We start from the raw sequence: 20147 nt of genomic DNA, 5'->3' as shown, positions 1-20147 counted from the left end.
CTGTCATATTTCCAACAATATTCTCAGGTATCCTCTAAGAAGATTGTGGCTTTCTCTACAGCCCTCTGAATTTCTTTCTGAGCTCTCCCAGAATCACCCTTCACCATCTGTTCATGCCAATGTACGGTTTTTCCATTAGGCACCTCAAAACTCTTCAGTCTCTACCCATCACCCAGTTCCAAAGCCACTTCCACATGTTTAGGTGTTTGTTACTGTAGCACCCCACTTCCCAGTACCAATTTTCTGTCATAGTCTGTTCAGGCTGCTATAACAAAACACCATAGAATGGATGGCTTGTAAACCACAGAAATTTATTTCCTACAGCTCTGGAGGCTGGAAGTCCAAGATCAAGGCACTGGCAGATTTGGTGTCTGGTGAGGCCCCCTTCCTGGTTCATGGATGGTCATCTTCTCATAATGTCCTCATGTGGCAGAAAGAGCAAGAGAGCTCTCTGGGGTCTTGTCTGTAATGGCACCAATCTCATTAATGAGGGCCCTGCTCTTATGACCCGATCACCCACCAAAGCCCCCACCTCCTAATGCCATCACATTGGATGTTAGGATTTCAACAGATGAATTTGGGGGAGCGTGGGGGGACACAAATATTCAGTCTATAGCACCTGGCATCTATAATTGGTCAAAGAAGAACACACCATACCTCTTGCCATGCTGTTTTCAGTTATTATGCATGGAATGATTCTTCATTACAAACCTACAGACTCCTTTGGTGTTATTGCCCTGACTTCACTTACCATTAGCTGACACTACTTATGCCTTCACCTCCCAGTACAACATGACCTAGGTCAGGATGACAGACAGTTTAGCTTCCTTACATGTGAACCAATGGCACTAATTCAGCTCGTGTGTCAATAGATGGACTCTACATATTACTTTGTCACAGTTTAAAATTTGATACTTTTAAACATCTAGACAAATAAGATATAGTTTTGATCAAAGACAATATTTTCCTCCAAGGTTTTAAGCATGACTGATTTAAAATAATGTTACTATTTACAGTGTTTGGTATATGGAAGTCACTCAATAACTATATGATAAACGAATAGACTCTTCAGGTCAGGAAATCAATGTAACTAGCCCAAGGATGGCAAACTGTGTTATGTTCTAAAAATAGTCATGGTCAAAATCTCAGATACATAGTGAGAAGGTGAGCTTTGGGGACCCTGAATGCTAGGCTGAGACATTTGGATGTTATGGAGAGATTTGTTTATAATCAGATATCTCCTTTAAGAAAGATAATTCTGAAACTTTCCATTTCAGGGCGGTTATTTTCACCCTTTCAAATGCCATTGAAATAACCAGTGTAATATAAAAATGGGAATAATTCTGTTTCAAGGACGGAAAAAGAGGAGGTATAGGACAGAGCAAGTTCTAAAACACAAAGTGCAAACAGGACCAGATCGGGGGGGGGGGGCGGAAATTGAGCAGTCTGTAATTTAATAAATGGAAAAGAAGAAACCTGCTTGGGAAATGAGTAAATGGTGTCCATTACTGAACCCAAATTCCCAAGTGATGAGCAGAAGTAGCAGAGCTCAGGGCTGGCAGAGGAGGCCCCGCCAGGAGAACAGTGCTCCTCACGCCTGCCCTTGTGAAATGAGCAGGAAGGGGATTGATGCTGTGGACCCCACCAGGGGCACTGGGGCCTGTTGCCAGGTGGGCATGGGAAGATGGGGTGGGACCAGCACCAAGGAATAAGACTTGCAGAAGCAACCAGTTGGCACATCAGTGAATTTCTCTGAGACAGCTTCCTCAATACCTCAAACAGGCTATTTATACTCGAAATCCTGCCAAATCACCACAGAAAATATAAGATTTTACCCCTTCTTTTTTGGGGACCAAAAGAATTGCCCAAGGACTCAGATAATCTCCAACACAAGTCATCTCAAATCCCAATACTGGACCAATATAGATACTCTTTGTTTGGATAAATAAACAGAAAAGTTAACAAATTTCAAAAAGTTTATTGACAAACACACACACACACACACACACACACACATGCAAAGACTTGAACACACACAAAGACTTGAACATATAAAGTGTTGCTATGACAGGAATGTGAATAGGAAGACCCAATATGACAAAGATGACAGTTTGCCCCAAATTCATCTCGAGTGTTTGTTCATGCAATCCCAACTAAAACCCGAAAGGGATTGTATGGAGCTTTTCACCAGAATTTCCTCTGCTCTGAGGAATTCATTCCTCAGAAAAGGAATTACGAGCAAGCACTACACATCTTCCTTTGATATGATTCCACATATACTGAGAGAAATTCCTCGACATTTGTGGCGTGTAGATGGTATTTTTCTTCATATTCCGGTACTAATGCAAGTTGTTTTGATTATCAATTACTATGTAACACACAACCCCAAAATTTAGTAATTTAAAACAACAATCATTTATTTGCTTGTGATTTTGCAATCTGGGCCAGCTCCATGGGCAGCTCGTCTCTGCTCCACATGGCACTGGTGGGGCTGGTGGGACTGAGGCTGGGAGTTCATTTCTAAGGAAGCTCCAGGCTGTCACGTGGGAGTTCAGCAGGGCCTGCGGAGGCCTTTACTCTTGGCCATGTGGCCTTCCCACTTGACTGATGACGTTTCTCACAGCATGGCTCCTGGGTTTCAGAGAAAAGAAGCAGAGGCTCACTAATGCCTGGGCTCAGAGATCCCAGAATGTCACTTCTCTGCATTCACCTGGACAAAGCAGCTCCAGGCCCAGGTCAAACTCAAGAGGAGACATAAGATCTCCCACCTGATGGAAGGACCCGCATACATGGACAGGGATGGGCAGAATCACATGGGGGCCATCTTTAGAGAATATTTACTACTCAGGTTGCTCCTCAATTTTATATTTCATTGGCCATTTTGATCAGTTTCCATAAAAGATATCCAAATGTCGGCACTTAAGCCACCTCCCTTCTTAGAAGTAGTGTCAAAGAATTATTAATGAAATTACAACTCATATTAACTAAAGTGGTGTTTCCCAGAAAAGAAGCACAACGTTGCTATTCTAATTTTTTATTGAGGTATGATTTACATTCAGTGAAATAAACAGTCTTAAGTGTATAATTCAGTGAGTTTTGGTGCACGCATACAGCTGTGTAACACATACCTGTATCAAGGTATAGAATATGTCCCTCACCTTAGAACATTCCCTTGTGCCTTTTCCTTGTCAAGGCATGTTCCCAGAGGGAACCAATGTTTTGATGTTTTTCATCTTAGATTAGATTCGCCTACTCCAGAACTTCATATAAATGAAATTATAAACACCTACTCTTATGTGCTAGACTTCTTTTGTTCAGCATAAAGTTTTTTAGATTCATTCATGTTGTTTCGCATATTTTGTTCTTTTAATTATGAGTAGTATTTCATTTTATGAATATACTATAGTTTAGTAACTATTCATCTGTTAGTGGTTATTTGGATTGTTTCCAGTTTTGGATTAGTACAAACAAAGCTGCTTTGAACATTCTTGTATAAGTCATAAACATAAGATTTTATTTCTCTTGGGTTAGGGTTAGGAATTCACATGGAAGTGAATTGCTGAGTCATAGAGAGGATATCTCTTTAATTGTACAAGAAATTTTCAAACACTTTTCCAAAGTGGTTGGACTAGAATTCCAGTTGCTTTGCATCTATGCAAGTATTTGGTGTTGTCAGTCATTAATTGTAGGCATTCTAGAGGTGTGAAGGTATCTCATTGTTGTATTAATTTGCATTTCCCTGATGACTAATGATGTCGAGCACATTTTCATGCACTTATTGTCCATTCATATACCTTTCCTTGTGAAGTGGCCATTAAAATATTTTGCGCATTTCTACTTGTGTTGTTTGCCTTTCTATAAATGAGTTTTATATGTTTTTAATATAAGTTCTTTTTCTGATATAAGTCCTTCATCAGATGTGATTATTACAAAACATTTTCTCCCACTCTGTGACTTGTCTATTCATTTTCTTAACCATGTCTTTTGATGAGTAGAAGTTTTAAATTTTTACTATGTCCAACTTATCAGTATTTTCTTTTACAGTAAGTTCTTTCTGGGTTCTAAGAAATATTTGCTTACCCTAAGGACATGAAGATATTCTCCTTTGTTTTCTTCTAGAAGCCTTAGAGTTTTAGCTTTTACATCTAGGTTAATAGTCCATCACAGATGACTTTTTGAGTACAGTGTGAGGTAGGGACTGAAATTTTTTTAAAAATATAGGTATCCGGTTATTCCAGTACCATTTTCTCTTTCTCTAGTGAATTGTTTTGGAGTTTAGGTTAAAAATCAATCGACCAGGGGCCTCCTTGGTTGCACAATGGTTAGGAATCCGCCTGTCAATGCAGGGGACACAGGTTCAAGCCCTGGTCAGGGAAGATCCCACATGCCGCGGAGCAACTAAGCCCATGCGTCACAACTACTGAGCCTGCACTCTAGAGCCCATAAGCCACAACTACTGAGCCCATGTGCCACAACTACTGAAGCCCATGTGCCTAGAGCCCATGCTCCACAACAGAGAAGCCACTGCAATGAGAAGCCCGTGCACCGCAACGAAGAGTAGCCCCCACTCGCCACAACCAGAGAAAGCTCACACGCAGCAACGAAGACCCAATGCAGCCAAAAATAAATAAATAAATTTTTTAAAAAGTTTTTTTTTTAAGTAGAAAAAAAATTCAATTGACCATATTCGTGTGGGTCTATTTTTGGATTCTATTCTGTTTCAATGGTCTATGTATCTTGTTTATTTACTTTTATTAAAATTCTTAACATCAGAGAGTCTCAGTTCTTAAATTTTGTTTTTTTTCAAAATTGTTTTGGCTGTCTTAGTTTCTTTGCATAACTTTTAGATCACCTTGAAATTTTCAGCCCAAAAGTCTGCTGGATTTTGCTTGGAACTGCACTGAATCTATAGATCAATTGGAGAGAATGGACAACTAAACGGTATTGAGTTCCAATCATGTACATAATATATCTCTCCAGTTATTTAAGTCTTCTTTAATTTATCTCAGCAATAAGTATCACATACTTTAATTTAAAATGTTTGTTTATAATCTGCTCTAATTACTGTAATTCGTAATCTGTGTAAAACCATAATAGGAAATTTCAAGATGGTATGACATATTTTTGCCCACAATCTAATAGAGGAGCAAAGTAGCTTCATTACTGTTTTAGAAGTAGAAAACTTTGAATAACATTTTTAATTGAAGAGATGAAATATGCACACATTTAATAATAGCACAAAGATAGAATTTGATAAGAGTTATAAAAGAGTTACACACTGTACAAGACAAAAGCCAAGGAGAAAGCAAATTTAGCCTTTGATTTCTCTTAACTAGTTAAAAATAATAAAAACATACTTACGTGAATCTGTCACTCAAATATATGAAAAATTGAACTCCGAAAGACCTAAGAATTGGGAAAATAAAAAAGTTTTTTATACAACTTCGACATCCAAGTTGGCATTCAGCATGGATAACAATCTATTTTTTTAATTTAATATTTTCCTTTATAGAGACTGCTCATCTTTACTTCATTAGACATTTCAGCATTTAATAATCAACATAACCAAGCTAAGTTCTTCAAATTTGATATTTTACTTTAATTAAAAGTAGCTGGTCAATGATCAAGTGGGATTTATCCCAGGAATGTAAGCGTTCTTCAATATACACAATTAACAAATTGAAGAATAAAAACCATATGATCATCTCAATAGATGCAGAAAAACTTTTGACAAAATTCAACACCCAGTTATGATAAAAACTCTCCAGAAAGTGGGCATAGAAGGAACATACCTCAACATAATAAAGGCCATATACAACAAACCCACAGCAAACATCATTCTCAACGGTGAAAAACTGAAAACACTTCCTCTAAGATCAGAAACAAGACAAGGATGTCCACTCTTACCACTATTATTCAACATAGTTTTGGAAGTCCTAGCCATGGCAATCAGAGAAGAAAAAGAAATAAAAGGAATACAAATTGGAAAAGCGGAAGAAAAATTGTCACTGTTTGCAGATGACATGATACTATACATAGAGACTCCTAAAGATGCCACCAGAAAACTACTAGAGCTAATCAATGAATCTGGTAAAGTTGCAGGATAAAAAATTAATGCAGAGAAATCTCTTGCATTCTTATACGCTAACAACAAAAGATCAGAAAGAGAAATGAAGGAAACACTCCCATTTACGACTACAACAAAAAGAATAAAATACCTAGGAATAAACCTACATAAGAAGGTAAAAGACCTGTACTCAGAAAACTATAAGACACTGATGAAAGAAATCAAAGATGACACAAACAGATGGAGAGATATACCATGTGCCTGGATTGGAAGAATCAATATTGTGAAAATGTCTATACTACCCAAAACAACCTACAGATTCAATGCAATCCTTATCAAATTACCAGTGGCATTTTTTACAGAGCTAGAACAAAAAACTTAAAATTTGTATGGAGACACAAAGGACCCCAAATAACCAAAGCAGTCCTGAGGGAAAAAAACAGAGCTGGAAGAATCAGACTCCCTGACTTCAGATGATACTACAAAGCTACAGTAATCAAGACAATATGGTACTGGCACAAAAACAGAAATATAGATCAATGGAACAGGATAGAAAGCCCAGAGATAAACCCATGCACCTATGGTCAACTAATCTATGACAAAGGAGGCAAGGTTATAGAATGGAGAAAAGACAGTCTCTTCAATAAGTAGTGCTGGGAAAACTGGACAGCTACATGTAAAAGAATGAATTTGGAACACTCCCTAACACTGTACACAAAAATAAACTCAAAATGGAGTGGAGACCTAAATGTAAGACTAGACACTATAAAACTCTTAGAGGAAAACATAGGAAGAACACTCTGACATAAACCACAGCAAGGTCTTTTTTTACCCACCTCCTAGAGTAATGGAAATAAAACCAAAAATAAACAAATGGGACCTAATGAAACTTAAAAGCTTTTGCACAGCAAAGTAAACCATAAACAAGATGAAAAGACAACCCTCAGAATGGGAGAAAATATTTGCAAATGAATCAATGGACAAAGGATTAATCTCCAAAATATATAAACAGCTCATGCAGCTCAATATTAAAGAAACAAACAACCCAATCCAAAAATGGGCAGGAGACCTAAATAGACATTTCTCCAAAGAAGACATACAGATGGCCAAGAAGTACATGAAAAGCTGCTCAACATCACTGATTATTAGAGAAATGCAAATCAAAACTACAATGAGGTATCACCTCACACCATTCAGAATGGGCATCATCAGAAAATCTACAAACAGTAAATGCTGGAGAGGGTGTGGAGAAAAGGGAACCCTCTTGCACTGTTGGTGGGAAAGTAAACTGATACAGCCACTATGGAGAACAGTATGGAGGTTCCTTAAAAAACTAAAAATAGAATTACCATATGACCCAGCAATCCCACTACTGGGCATATACCCAGAGAAAACCATATTTCAAAAAGACACATGCACCCCCATGTTCATTGCAACACTATTTACAATAGCCAGGTCATGGAAGCAACCTAAATGCCCATTGACAGATGATTAGATAAAGAAGATGTGGTACATATATACAATGGAATATTACTCAGCCATAAAATGGAACAAAATCGGGTCATTTGTAGAGACGTGGATGGACCTAGAGACTGTCATACAGAGTGAAGTAAGTCAGAAAGAGAAAACCAAATATTGTATATTAATGCACATACGTGGAATCTAGAAAAATGGTACAGATGAACCAGTTTTCAAGGCAGAAATAGAGACAGTGATGTAGAGAACAAACGTATGGACACCAAGGGGGGAAAGTGGTGGGGGTGGTGGGGGTGGTGGGATGAATTGGGAGGTGGGGATTGACATATATACACTTACATGTATAAAATTGATAACTAATAAGAACGTGCTGTATAAAAAAATAAAAATAAATAAAATTCAGAAAAAGAAAATAAATTAAAAAACAAAAAACAGTATCTTTCTCTATAATAATCTATATGGGAAAAGAATCTGAAAAAAATAGATATGTGTAAAAACTAAACTAATTAAACAGCAAACTAAATCACTTTGCTAAATCACCTGAAACTAACACAACATTGTAAATCAACTATACTCCAATGTAAAATAAAAAATTAAAACAAAACAAAACAAAAAAAGTAGCTGGTCATTAAGTAGACACTTCTTGAAAGAAGACATAGAGAGGCCGACAGACTTATGAAAAGATGCTCATCATCGCTTATTATTAGAGAAATGCAAATCAAAACTACAATGAGGTACCACCTCACACCAGTCAGAATGGCCATCATTAAAAAAACAAATCTCTGCTCTTTCCTTGGGTACAGACTTGAGTCAAATAAAAGGTGGACTTAATTGCACTGAAAATGTCCAACAATCCCATGGAAGTGAAAAGCAGGGTGGGAGTGGAGGAGAAAAAGAATGATTTGGGGAGGATCCCCTTCAAGATGTTTTATTAAAAAGAAGTTTCCCTCAAATTTTAATCTGCAGATTTATTCTCTGAGACCCACTAGGATTTTTTCTTTTCCCCTTTAATAAAAATTGTGGTAAAATATACTTAACATAAAATTTACCACTTTGACCATTTTTAAGTGTACAGTTCAGGGGCATTAAGTACATTCACATTGTTGCACTACCACCACCACTATCCATCCCCAGAACTTTTTTCATCTTGCAAAACTGAAACTGTACTCATTGAACACTAAATCCCTATTCTTCCCTTCCCTCTGTCTCTGGCAACCACCATTCTACTTTGTGTCTCTATGAATTTGATTACTTTTGGTACCTTATATAAGTGGAATCATACAGCATTTGTCCTATTATGACTCAGCATAATGTCTTCAAGGTTCATCCATGGTGTAGCATGTGTAAGAATTTCCTTCCTTTTTAAGACTGAATAATAGTCCATTGTATGTCTGTATCACATTTTCTTCATCATTTCATCTATAGATGGACACTTGGGTCGCTGCCACTTTTTGGTTCTTGTGAATAATGTTGCTATGGGCATGGTTGTGCAAATATCTGTTTGAGTCCTTGCTTTCAATTCCTTTCACCAAATACCCAGAAGTGGAATTTCTGGATCATATGATAAATTCTATTTTTAATTTTGTTTTTATGAACTGCCATAATGTTTTCCATAGTGGCTACCCCATTTTACATTCCTACCATCAAGCAGTGCATAGGGTTATAATTTCTCAACATCCTTGACAACACTTGTTATTTTCTGGCTTTTGTTTGTTTTGTAATAGCCATCCTAATGAGTGTGAAGTGGTATCTCACTGTGGGTTTTTGTTTTTGTTTTTTGTGGGTTTTTTTGCAGTACACTGGCCTCTCACTGCTGTGGCCTCTCCCGTTGTGGAGCACAGGCTCTGGACACACAGGCTCAGCGGCCATGGCTCATGGGCCCAGCTGCTCTGCAGCATGTGGGATCCTCCCGGACCGGGGCACGAACCCGTGTCTCCTGCCTCGGCAGGCGGACTCTCAACCACTGCACCACCAGGGAAGCCCCTCACTGTGGTTTTGATTTGCATTTCACTAATGATTAGTGATATTGAGCCTCTTTTCATGTAATTATTAGACATTTGTGTATCTTCTTTCAAGTCTTTTGTCCATTTCTTAATCGGGTTTTTTTTTTCTTTTTTTTTAAAGGGGGTCACTACATTACTCAAGTTTAAGAGACAATACTAAACAAATCTTAGAGATAAGGTAGCTATCTGACATTAAGTTTCTTGCAAAATAATCACTATGTTTACATTTATAAAACTATATCGAAATTATAGGTAAAACAATTTCTAAATTTTTTAATTAAATTAATTTTAAAAATTACTGCAAGTGAAGTATAATTCACATACATAAAAGTGTCCATAAGGGTAGAGTTTGGTGGATTTTCATGAATGGGACACACCTGTGTAACTAGCGCCAAGATCAACAAATAGAGCCCATTGGAATTCCCCTCCCATTCACTATCCACCCTCCCCCCACAAAGGTAACCACTAACCTAACTTTTAGCAGATTATTTTTCCTGTTTTTGTGCTTTACAGAAATGGACTTACTCATATGTCCTTTTGAGACAGGTTGGGACCTGGGACCCTTTGCTGCAGTGCTGCAATGGACATGGACACACCTCTCCTCAAGCAGCAAAATACAAGAAAACTGTATGGGACTAAAAATAACTGCGTGCATGTACAGTTGGGGAAAATTCTGGACCTAAAATATACAAGGAGACCAAAAAACCCAACTGCCACTTTTGAAGAGCCTGGAGCAAAAACAGGATGTCAGGAGCAAAAGCAGGGCACTGAGCATGCCCCCTGCACACAACACCACCCAAGGAGTAGGCAAACCACCTAAGCCCCACTTCCGGCCCGACCCCTGGACACACCCCTACCGTCACCCCATATAAGGAACCTGCTCCCCTTGGGGAGTGAGCAAGGAAAGCTGTTACTTATTTTCACTCCTCCCTGCTGCAGCAGGGGTCCCAATAAAGCCTTGCCTGAATTTCTTGTATGGCCACTAGTCAATTTCTATTGACTGGGGAAGGCCAAGAACCCTGGTCGGTAACATATTTGTGGCACCAAACGTGGGGCACTTGTCCCCTTCTGGGGAGAGGATCTGGGCACCTCTGGGACCACTGAACTCAGCTTCCCCGTGGGTGACAAGCGGCCACTTGAACCTCTTGCTTCAACGTCACATTTGGTAAGTCTGCCTTCCTGGCCCCTGAGGGCCCCAGTACCCTCATTCAGGCAACACTTTCCCCCTCTCCTTTGTCCTTTTTCCTTTTTCTTTTGCTTGTCTGGCTGTTCTCTTGCTTTTTGATTTATTTGTTTCTGTTTTTGTTTCTTTTGTGGGTATGCATGTTTCCTTGTTTCTGTTTTTGTCTGTTTGATTTTACTTTTTACCATTTGTCTGGGTTCTCTTAGTCTTTTTTTTTAAATCCCCTTTATTGCTGGGACGAGCGAAATTGCAGGCTCTTGGTTCCTTGACCAGAAGTCGGGCCTGAGGCTCTGGGGTGGGAGCACTGAGTCCAGGATGCTGGACCACTAGAGACTTCCTGGCCCCAGGGAAAATTAATCGCAGAGAGCTCTCACAGAGGCCTATATCTGAATCCAAGACCTGGCTCCACCCAACTTCCAGCAGCTCCTGGCACTGGATGCCTCACACCAAACAACAAACAAGACAGGAACACAAACCCACCCATAAGCACAGAGACTACCTAAAGTCATACTAAGCTCACAGACAGCCCCAAACACACCACCTGATACGGCCCTGCTCATCAGAGGGAAAAAAACTCAGCTCCACCCACCAGAATGCAGGCACCAGTTCCTCCCATCAGGAAGCCTACACAAGCCACTGAACAAACCTCACCACCAGGGGCAGAGAACAGAAGTAAGGGGAACTATGACCCTGCAGCCTGGGGTAAGGAGACCTCAAATACTGTAAATTAGACAAAATGAGAAGAAAGAGAACTATCTTGCAGGTGAAGGACCAAGATAAAAACCCACAAGAACAAATAAATGAAAAGGAAATAGGCAAACTATCTGAAAAAGAATTCAGAGTAATGATAGTAAAGATGATCCAAAATCTCGGAAATAGAATAAATACAAGAAACATTTAACAAGGACCTAGAAGAACTAAAGAGCAAACAAACAGTAATGAACAACAGAATAACTGAAATTAAAAATACTCTAGAAGGAATCAACAGTAGAATAAATGAGGCAGAAGAACGGATAAGTGAGCTGGAAGATAGAATGATGGAAATAACTGCCACTGAGCAAAGTAAAGAAAAAAGACTGAAAAGAATGAAGGACAGTCTCAGAGACCTCTGGGACAACATTAAACGTACAAACATTCAAATTATGGGCATCCCAGAAGAAGAAGAAAAAAAGAAATGGGTGAGAAAATATTTGAAGAGATTATGTTAAAAACTTTCCCAACATGGGAAGGGAAATAGTCAATCAAGTCCAGGAAGTGCAGAGAGTCCCATACAGGGTAAAACCAAGGAGAAACACACTGAGACACATATTAATCAAACTAACAAAAATTAAACACAAGGAAAAAATATTAAAAGCAGCAAGGGAAAAAGCAAAAAATAACATACAAAGGAATCCCCATAAGGTTAACAGCTGATCTTTCAGCAGAAACTCTACAGGCCAAAAGGGAGTGGCAGGATATATTTAAAGTGATGAAAGGGGAAAACCTACAATCAAGATTCCTCTACCCAGCAAGGATCTCATTCAGATTCGACAGAGAAATCAAAAGCTTTACAGACAAGCAAAAGTTAAGAGAATTCAGCACCACAAAACCAGTTTTACAACAAATGCTAAAGGAACTTCTCTAGGTGGGAAACATAAGAGAAGGAAAAGACCTACAAAGACAAACCCCAAACAATTAAGAAAATGATAATAGGAACATAACATATCGATAATAACCTTGAATGTAAATGGATTAAATGACCCAACCAAAAGACACTGTCTTGCTGAATGGATACAAAAACAAGACCTGTATATATGCTGTCTACAAGAGACCCACTTCAGACCTAGGGACACATACAGACTGAAAGTGAGGGGACGGAAAAGATATTCCATGCAAATGGAAGTCAGAAGAAAGCTGGAGTAGCAGTACTCATATCAGACAAAATAGACTTTAAAATAAAGACTATTACAAGAGACAAGGAAGAACACTACATAATGATCAAGGGACCAATCTAAGAAGAAGATATAACAATTGTAAATATCTATGCACCCAACATAGGCACACCTCAATACATAAGGCAAAATGCTAACAACCATAAAGAGGGAAATCGACAGTAACACAATAATAGTAGGGGACTTTAACACCCCACTTACACCAATGGACAGATCATCCAAACAGAAAATAAATAAGGAAACACAAGCTTTAAATGACACATTAGAACAGATGGACCTAATTGATATTTATAGGACATTCCATCCAAAAAGAATAGAATACGTTTTCTTCTCAAGTGCACACAGAGTATTCCCCAGGATAGATCACATCTCAGGTCACAAATCAAGCCTCAGTAAATTTAAGAAAATTGAAATCACATTACCCATCTTTTCCAACCACAATTCCATGAGACTAGTATCAATTACAGGAAACAAACTGTAAAAATATAGACACATGGAGGCTAAACAATATTCTACTAAACAACCAACAGATCACTGAAGAAATCAAAGAGGAAATCAAAAAATACCTAGAAACAAATGACAACGAAAACCTGACGACCCAAAACCTATGAGATGCAGCCAAAGGAGTTCTAAGAGGGAAGTTTATAGTAATATAATTCTACCTCAAGAAACAAGAAAAATCTCAAGTAAACAACTTAACCTTACACCTAAAACAATTAGAGAAAGAAGAACAAAAAACCCCCAAAGTTAGCAGAAGGAAAGAAATCATAAAGATCAGCTTAGAAATAAATGAAAAAGACACGAAGGAAACAACAGCAAAGATCAGTAAAACTAACAGCTGGTTCTTTAAGAGGATACACAAAATTGATAAACCATTAGCCAGAGTCACCAGGCAAAACAGGGAGAAGATTCAAATCAACAGAATTAGAAATGAAAAAGGAGAAGTAACAACTGACACCACAGAAATACAAAGGATCAAGAGAGATTACTACAAGCAATTATATGCTAATAAAATGGACAACCTGGAAGAAATGGACAAATTCTTAGAAAAGTACAACCTTTCAAGACTGAACCCGGAAGAAATAGAGAATGTGAACAGACCAATCACAAGCACTGATATTGAAACTGTGATTAAAAATCTTCCAACAGGGCTTCCCTGGTGGCGCAGTGGTTGAGAGTCCACCTGCCGGTGCAGGGGACATGGGTTCATGCCCCGGTCTGGGAAGATCTCACATGCCGCAGAGCGGCTAGGCCCATGAGCCATGGCCACTGAGCCTGAGCGTCCGGAGCCTGTGCCCCGCAACGGAAGAGGCCACAACAGTGAGAGGCCCACGTACCACAAAAAAAAAAAAAAAAAATCTTCCAACAAAAAAAAGCCCAGGACCAGATGGCTTCACAGGCAAATGCTATCAGACATTTGGAGAAGAGCTAACACCTATCCTTCTCAAACTCTTCCAAAATATAGCAGAGGGAGGAACACTCCCAAACTCATTCTATGAGGCCACCATCACCCTGATACCAAAACCAGACAAAGATGTCACAAAAAAATGAAAATAACAGGCCAATATCACTGATGAACATAGATGCAAAAATCCTCAACAAAATATTAGCATACAGAATTCAACAGCAAATTAAATGGATTGTACATCATGATCAAGTGGGGCTTATCCCAGGAATGCAAGGATTCTTTAATATACACAAATCAATCAATGTGATACACCATAATAACAAATTGAAGGATAAAATCCATATGATCATCTCAATAGATGAAGAAAAACTTTTGACAAAATTCAACACCCATTTATGATAAAAACTCTCCAGAAAGTGGGCATGGAGGGAACCTACCTCAACATAATAAAAGCCATATATGACAAACCCACAGCCAACATCATTCTCAGTGGTGAAAAACTAAAAACATTTCCTCTAAGATCAGGAACAAGACAAGGGTACCCACCCTCACCACTATTATTTAACATAGATTTGGAAGTTTTAGCCATGGCAATCAGAAATGAAAAGGGAATACAAATTGGAAAAGAAGAAGTAAAACTGTCACTGTTTGCAGATGACATGATACTATACATAGAAAATCCTAAAGATGTCACCAGAAAGCTACTAGAGTTAATCAATGAATTTGGTAAAGTAGCAGGATAGAAAATTAATGCACAGAAATCTCTTGCATTCCTATACGCTAACAATGAAAAATCAGAAAGAGAAATTAAGAAAACACTCCCATTTACCATTGCAACAAAAAGAATAAAATACCTAGGAATAAACCTACCTAAGGAGGCAAAGACCTGTATGCAGAAAAGTATAAGAAACTGATGAAAGAAATCAATGACACAAACAGATGGAGAGATATGCCATGTTCTTGGATTGGAAGAATAAACGTTGTGAAAATGACTATTTCCCAAAGTAATTGACAGATTCAATGCAATCCCTATCAAATTACCAATGGCATTTTTCACAGAACTAGAACAAAAATTTTACAATTTGTATGGAAACACAAAAGACCCTGAATAGCCAAAGCAATCTTGAGAAAGAAAAACAGAGCTGGAGGAATCAGGCTCCCTGACTTCAAACTATACTACAAAGCTACAGTAATCAAGACAATATGGTACTGGCACAAAAACAGAAATATAGATCAATGGAACATGATAGAAAGCCCAGAGATAAAGTTCAGAGATGAACATATGGTCACCTTATCTTTGACAAAGGAGGCAAGAATATACAATGGAAAAAAAGACAGCCTTTTCAATAAGTGGTGCTGGGAAAACTGGACAGCTACATGTAAAGGAATTAAATTAGAACACTTCCTGACACCATACACAAAAATAAACTCAAAATGGATTAAAGACCTAAATGTAAGGCCAAACACTATCAAACTCTTAGAGGAAAACATAGGCAGAACACTATATGACATAAATCACAGCAAGATCCTTTTTTTTTTTTTTTTTTTTGCGGTATGTGGGCCTCTCACTGTTGTGGCCTCTCCCATTGCAGAGCACAGGCTCTGGATGTGCAGGCTCAGCAGGCATGGCTCACGGGCCCAGCCGCTCCGCAGCATGTGGGATCTTCCCGGACCGGGGCATGAACCCGTGTCCCCTGCCTTGGCAGGTGGACTCTCAACCACTGTGCCGCCAGAGAAGCCCGCAAGATCCTTTTTGACCTACCTCGTAGAGTGATGGAAATAAAAAAATAATAATAAACAAATAGGACCTAATGAAACTTAAATGCTTTTGCACAGCAAAGACAAAAAGACAACCCTCATAATGGGAGAAAATATTTGCAAATGAAGCAACTGACAAAGGATTAATCTCCAAAATATACAAGCAGCTCATGCAGTTTAATATTAAAAAAAAAAGCCAATCCAAAAATAGGCAGAAGACCTAAATAGACATTTCTACAAAGAAGACATACAGATTGCCAACAAACACATGAAAAGATGCTCAACATCACTAATCATTAGAGAAATGCAAATCAAAACCACAATGTGGTATCACCTCACACCAGTCAGAATGGCCATCATCAAAAAATCTACAAACAATAAATGCTGGAGAGGGTGTGGAAAAAAGGGAACCTCCTGCACTTTGGTGGGAATGTAAATTGATACAGCCACTATGGAGAACAGTATGGAGGTTCCTTAAAAAACTAAAAATAGGGACTTCCCTGGTGGCGAAGTGGTTAGGAATCTGCTTGCCAATGCAGGGGACACGGGTTCGAGCCCTGGTCCAGGAATATCCCACATGCCTCAGAGCAACTAAGCCCATGTGCCACAACTACTTAGCCTGCCCTCTAGGGCCCAAGAGCCACAGCTACTGAGCCCACATGCTGCAACTACTGAAGCCTACACGTCTAGAGCCTGTGCTCCACAACAAGAGAAGCCACTGCAATGAGAAACCTGCACACCACAACAAAGAGTAGCCCCTGCTCACCGCAACTAGAGAAAGCCCACGCACAGCAACAAAGACCCAACACAACCAAAACTAACTAAATAAATAAATAAATTTATATTTTAAAAAAACTTAAAAATAGAACTACCATATGACCCAGCAATCCCACTACTGGGCATATATATACCCTGAGAAAACCATAATTAAAAAAGATACATGTACCACAATGTTCATTGCAGTACTATTTACAATAGCCAGGATATGGAAACAATCTAAATGTCCACTGACAGATGAATGGATAAAGACAACATGGCACATATACACAATGGAATATTACTCAGCCATAAAAAGGAATGGAATTGAGTTATTTGTAATGAGGTGGATGGACCTAGAGTCTGTCATACAGGGTGAAGTAAGTCAGAAAGAGAAAAACAAATACTATATGCTAACGCACATATATGGAATCTAAAAGAACGGTACTGATGAACATAGTGGCAAGGCAGGAATAAAGACATGGACGTAGAGAACGGCCTTGAGGACACAGGGGTGGAAGGGGAAGCTAGGAAGAAGTGAGAGAGTAGCGCTGACGTATATACGCTACCAAATGTAAAATAGATAGCTAGTGGGAAGCTGCTGCATAGTACAAGGAGATCAGCTCGATGCTTTGTGATGACCTAGAGGGGTGGGATAGGGAGGGTGGGAGGGAGGCTCAAGAGGGAGGGGATATGGGGATATATGTATACATATAGCCGATTCACTTTGTTATACAGCAGAAATTAACACAACATCATAATGCAATTATACTCCAATAAAGATATTTTTAAAAAAGAAAAATGACCATCATGTAGGCCAGACTAGGATGAGACGTTATATTACTTGTCTATCAGGAGAAATGAAAAGGTGTATGGTGAAGCCTGTAAATTATGATAAGGTCTGAGAGGTTACAAAGGAAAAAGATGAAAACCCGGCAGTCTTCCTGAGCCAGGTGACAGAGGCATTCAGGAAGTACACCAATACGGACCCTGAGTCTGCAGAAGGGAGGACACTATTAGCCATGCATTTTATCACCCAGGCTACTCCTGATATCCGAAGAAAATTACAAAAGCTTGAGGCTGGGCCCAAAACCCCATTATAAACCTTGGTAGAGGAGGCCCTCAAGGTCTATAACAACAGAGACTTAACGGCGGAGTCCAATAAGAATCAGAGGCTAATAAAGAAAATGCAGCTTTTGGCTGCTTTGATTCACCCACCACTTCACGTGGACCCTGGAGGGCCGAGGAGGCTGGACAAACCAACAAGAAGCTGCCTGGGCTGGAACCAGTGTGCCTTTTGTTGGTAAGGGGGGCACTGGAAGGGAGAATGTCCTGAGTGCCCTCCTGTGGGATGCCCAAAGGGCAAACCCGACCCACCCCAGTTCCTTGAGAATCTCTCGGATGAGAGATTCCCACACACCGACTGATGGGCCTGAGCACCTGCCCAGCTCCAGATCCCACTTGATCCATCCTCATTACTCCAGCAGAGCCTCGGGTCACCCTCAATGTGGCAGGTAGGAGAACTGAATTTCTTGTAGACACTGGAGCTGCCTGCTCTGTTCTGACTTGGGCAGCCATCACCTTCTCCAACCGTGACTGTGCTGTGACAGAAGTTGATAGACATCCAAAGGTAAGGCGATTTACATCTCCCCTTCCCTGCAGAATCGGGTCCATTATTATTACTCACTCCTTTTTGTATATGTCAGAATGCCCTGTCCCCCTCCTCAGAAGAGATTTGCTAAATAAGTTAGAAGCTAGTATATTCTTAGGACAGGGTGAAGTCTAAGAAGGTAAAGAATCGGAACAGAGAATGTATCTATGAGTAGCTCCAGATGACCCACCTGTTGGGCATCAAAATATTCCCCAAGACATCCCCCAAGAAATTAGAGAACAGGTAGATCCTGCAGTTTGGGATACCTTGGTACCAGGAAGGGCAAAATGTGTTCTCCCAATAAAAAGAAGGTTAAGGCCTGGGGATGAATACCCCTGGAAGAGACAATATCCTTTAAAGCCTGAAGGTGAATCCAACCACTGCTGAGGCGAATCCAACCGCTGCTCAGCAAATTCCTAAAACATGGACTCATTAGGCCCTGCCAATCCCCTTGCAACACCCTGATCCTCCCTGTTCAGAAGCCTAACAGGGAGTATTGGTTTGTGTAAGACTTACGAGCAGTGAATGAGGCCATCATGCCTATTCACCCACTAGTGCCAAACCCATCTACACTCCTCACCCACATGCCAGGAAGCACTCAGTATTTCTGTGTTTTGGACCTCAAAGATGCATTTTTCTGTATTCCTCTATATCTAGACTCTCAATACCTTTTTCCCTTTGCATGGAGGGACGCTGACACCCTGGAAGCTACCCGATATACATGGACGGTGCTGCCCCAGGGTTTTGGGACAGCCCCCATCTTTTTGGAAATGCATTAGCAAGGGAACTGAGGGAACTAAGCCTTGAGAAGGGAACTTTGCTACAATATGTTGATGATTTATTGACAAGTAGTGAGACCAAACAAGATTCAGATCAAAATACCGTTAAGGTCCTAAATCTTCTGGCAAAAAGGGGATATAAAGTCTCTCCAACCAAGGCTCAGATCTCACAGCAATGGGTTCAATATTTAGGATTTGTTTTGACCCCAGGGGCACGAGCCCTGGCCATAGATCAAAAAATAGCAACTAGTGCATTACCATCTCCAACCACAAAGAGACAACTCCGAGGCTTTCTAGGTATGGATGGGTTCTGTCGTATCTGGATTCCAAATTATGGCCTTATTGCCAAACCCCTGTATGAGGCTCCAGAGGGAGAAAAAAGGGAACCCCTTTAATGGAATAGGGACCACAGCGGGCCTTTGAGACTCTAAAGACAGAGTTGAGTAGAGCACCAGCACTGAGGCTTCCAAATTTGGACAAGCCCTTTACCCTATACATTCATGAGAGGTCAGGGATAGCTCCAGGAGTCCTGACCCAAAAGCTGGGACCAGATCAGAGATCAGTGGCTTACTTTTCAAAACAACTGGACTCAGTGGCTCTGTGATGGTCAAGCTGCCTTTGGGCAGTAGCAGCCACAGCCCTGTTGGTAAATGAGACTTCCAAGCTCACCCTGGGACACCTCTTAGAGGTGTCAACCCCTCATCAGGTACAATCTGTGCTGGAAGTCAAAGGACATCATTGGTCGACCGGAGGAAGGTTAACAAGTTATCAGGCCCTTCTAATGGACACCCCCGACATCCCCTTAAAGGTGTGCCAAACCCTGAACCCAGCAACTCTGCTTCCAAGTGGTTGATAGTGGAGACCTACTGCATCAGTGTATGGAGACCATAGAACAAACTTACTCCTGCAGGCCTGATCTTCTAGATGAGCCTCTAGACAGCCCTGAGGTCAAATGGTTTACTGATGGGAGCAGTTTTGTAGAAATGGGGACCCAAAAGGCGGGGTATGCCATAGTTAGTCTAGATCAGGGGTGCCCAACCCCCGGGCCACAGACAAGTACCAGTCCGTGGCCTGCTAGGTACTGGGTTGCACAGGAGGTGAGCGGCGGGCGAGCGAGCGAAGCTTCATCTGTATT

The sequence above is a fragment of the Grampus griseus genome (assembly GCF_964374135.1).
Source record: "Grampus griseus genome assembly, chromosome: 10".
Lineage (NCBI taxonomy): Eukaryota > Metazoa > Chordata > Mammalia > Artiodactyla > Delphinidae > Grampus > Grampus griseus.
Note: the sequence above shows the minus strand (reverse complement) of the source record.